The sequence below is a fragment of the Hibiscus syriacus genome, unplaced genomic scaffold (genome assembly GCF_006381635.1).
Source record: "Hibiscus syriacus cultivar Baekdansim isolate YM2019G1 unplaced genomic scaffold, ASM638163v2 tig00117016_pilon, whole genome shotgun sequence".
Taxonomy (NCBI): Eukaryota; Viridiplantae; Streptophyta; class Magnoliopsida; order Malvales; family Malvaceae; genus Hibiscus; species Hibiscus syriacus.
In genome coordinates, this window is record NW_024063525.1 from 2,727,474 (window position 1) to 2,731,056 (window position 3,583).

Sequence of the window (3,583 nt, forward strand, 5' to 3'; positions counted from 1 at the left end):
CGTGTGTCTCCTGCCGTGCGTCTCCTTTTCTCTCTTAAAAAAAGGTGTTAAATAGGAAAATAGTTAGGAAATGGTATTTGATAGGTAGTATTTTTTTAATAGGGTAATTTTTTTGGTAACTGTTATCTGCTGTCACTTATAGCTCTACTCTGTCTTCACTGTTCTTCCAGCTTTCTTCTGTTTTTAATCTTTCTTTTGGCGGTTAAGCCGAGTTGTTTGCAGATCCAGCAAAAATAAAGAGAAAAAAAAACCCAAGTTCTGGTAGAAACTTTTTCTCCTTATGCCTTTCTTTCTTGCTATAAAGTGTAAAACTAGTACATATGTTCATGTTCACTTGTCAGTCCTAATATTTCATTGCTCAAAGATAAGTTTTTTTTTGTGGTACAGTGTTACTGCATTGACCTTTTTAGTGATGTTAATTCCTATAAAATGGTGCTGCATGCTTTTCTCAGATCTATTTTTCTAACTATTTGTAGTCTTTTTGGTTTGTTGCACAAAAGTTACTTCTTCCGTTAATTTTCTTTCTGGTTTTTCTTGTTCGTTGCATAATTGGATTCTTTTAGTTGTTTCTTGATCTGAGTATGGTTTTTTCCTCTTAGCTATTTCATCAATATGAAATAGAAGATTTCAAAAGGTGATTGGATTTGAGTTTCTAGATGCTTGAAAAGACTATTATATAGCTGTGGAGCACAGGTGAAGTGTTCATTCTTCATTTTCAGTAGTCCTTTGTTTAAAGCTTTCCTCTTTTACTTGAAAACCCAGAATTTTTTTTTCTATTTAGCATTTATTTTTCTTTTAGTAATTTATGCCCCATTTTCATTGGCTTCCGATGAACTACATGTATCTTTGTTTTCATCCCTTTTGTTTTGCTCAGCACCTTTATTTTCTTCCTACTGCAATTAGTTTGTCTGTCTTTGTTTTTCTATATGTTATAATTTTCAGTTCTTGGGGTGTCTCTTTTTACAGATGGAGGAGGATGCTGAGTTCAGGTGCTGGGATGAATTGCTTCCAGATGCGCTTGGGTTGATTTTCAAAAATCTTCCCCTCCAGGAGATACTTACTGTAATCCCAAGGGTGTATAAATCATGGCGGAGAGCAGTTAGTGGACCTTATTCCTGGCAGGACATCAACATTGAACAATGGAGCCAACAAGGTCGACCCGAGATCCTTGATCGCATGCTTCAAATGCTGATAACTAAAAGCAAGGGTTCACTCCGCAAGCTCTGTGTTACCGGTCTCCGTAATGGTCAGAGCTTTTCTTTCATTGCAGATAAGTAAGAACATAAAATGTTGTCATCTAGTGCTCTCAGTTGCATTCTCTCTTTATATCCCTATTGCTATCCATTATGATTGCAAGAGCATAAAAACACAACACTATAGGTTTTTGTGTGAAGCATACGCTTCACAAATTATTTCATGAGCTAAACTAATTCTGATTCTTCAGTTCTCACTTTGAATTTAACAGGTTAAATGGGAAAAGGATGGCATTGGGTATGTATTGTTGCTGAAACTAATATTAAACTGAAAATTGATGTATGGTTGGATGAAGTTTCTTGTGATTTTCATTTCCTCTGCATTTGCTTAAGCTTTGTATTCTGAAAATCTACTAATAGAGTAGGGAACGATAACTGACATCATGGTAAAGGATCTGAAGAGGATACTATGATCAATGAGTGGTTACGTTCTGTTTTGGTTTGTGACTTCCTTGGATATTGTGAATTGGAATATAGCTTTTGTTATTTACTCTTGCTTCCCACTGCTTCTAGTGCCAAATCTCTTCGGACTTTACGGCTGCCAAGAAGTGAAATAAGTGATTCAGTAGTGGAACAGGTTGCTGGGAGGCTCTCTTCGGTGACTTTCTTGGATATTAGTTACTGCAGGAATATCGGAGCCCCGGCCCTTGAAGCGATAGGCAAGCACTGTAAGTTACTAATGGGTTTGAACGATGCATCCATTAGAGGTAGTTGACAAACTGTCTCAGGATGATGAGGCCCTTGCCATTGCTACTACAATTCCGAAGCTCAAGCAACTTGAAGTGGCATACTTGCTTATTAGCACAGAAGGTGTGCTCAAAATACTTGAAAGCTGCCCTGACCTTGAATTATTAGATGTTTGGGGATGGAATGTGAAGCTAGATGAAAGTTGTCAAGAAATTTTCCCGGCTGAAGGTGGTCGGACCTCTCGTTGTGGACTATTTTGGAATGAAAGGCTGGGACGATTGTTCAAATTATTCAGGTTCCTCTGGTTACTTGGCCTGGGACTTTGTTGCAGGAGATGTCGCTATTGATTACGATGATGAGATGTGGGATGGGGATTGGGAAGATGACCAAAGTATGGAAGATGTGGAAAAGAGATTCTACGACAGTTTTGACTCGGAAAATGCTGCATTCGATTGGCCCCTCTCCCCCTAAAGAATTGCTGTATGTTGCATTTCGAAATTAGGCTGGCAGCTCTACCCGCAGAGTTAACCTCCTCGACTGCAATGAGCACTTTTTTGCTGCCACTTTGCTATGTACAGACATTGTGTCTCGAATGTAGTAAATAAACAAGTTTTCCTAGTATTTGTAATAAAAGAGCTTTTAATATGTAGCAAAAGAATGTGTTTCCCTAGTAATTAAGATGGATATCTCAAAGCATTTCCATGCTTCAGTCCTGTCCCTGCAATAGGCATACAATTTGAAGTGGGGTTAGTAAAGATGGACCAAATTAGTGTGTAGAGTGACTTCCTTGGAATAATATCAAAGAAGGTGGTTTTCCCTTCCATTATCTTTTTGACAGTGTTGATGCATACGTCTATAATCAATCAAGTATTTCAAAAGGTCAAATTTGAGGATTGGAAGAAAAGTATCATGCCTCGTCTTTAAAGCATTTTTTCAATGCTTCGTCACTAAGCTGAAGGCTGTCTCCATTGTTGTCGAGCTAAAGAAGAAAATAATTCCATCATAATTGCATTAGAATCCATCATGTTGAAGAATCTGATTCGATTGCTGCTGAAATTTTCAATCACCATGAACAAAGGCACATTTTCAACTAAATGATGATAGTGGAATTCCATGTGGACAGAGAGTCTTCGGATGTCATTCACTAACATGTTATCAATGGGTACAAATATCATCACATTTGAAACATGACCCCACAGCAAGATGCTTTGGACAATCACATTTGAAACATGACCCCACAGCAAGATGCTTTGGACAATATCCATATTAAGACGGACAGCCATTGAATAATTAAGATATATTATTCTTCGGATAAAGCTTCTGATACAAGAAACTGGTACAATATTAAAAGTTTGCAGTGCTGGTGAGTGGTGAATATTAAAAAGGCTACCGACAGGATGCACAAAAACAAAAACTACTGTTGAATATCTTATTATAACATTAGAGAAAATAAAACAATAACCCAAGAAAAAGGTTTTTGTATTGATTATCAGGGGTATCATGCAAAACAAGAATTACAGATACAAGCTTAGCACAAAAAGGCCATTTCTTTCATATTGGCATGTTTCTATTCTCAACTGAGAATAAGCAAGCGTTCCATTTAATTCATTTATACATTTCTAGCTCTTCATCGATCTTCAATT

At 37.2% G+C, this 3,583-nt stretch overlaps 1 pseudogene; it reads left to right on the forward strand.

Annotated features, from left to right (window-relative positions):
• Positions 1-962: 962 nt before the first annotated feature.
• Positions 963-2,423, forward strand: LOC120195459 (annotated as a pseudogene).
• The last annotated feature ends 1,160 nt before the right edge of the window (positions 2,424-3,583 follow it).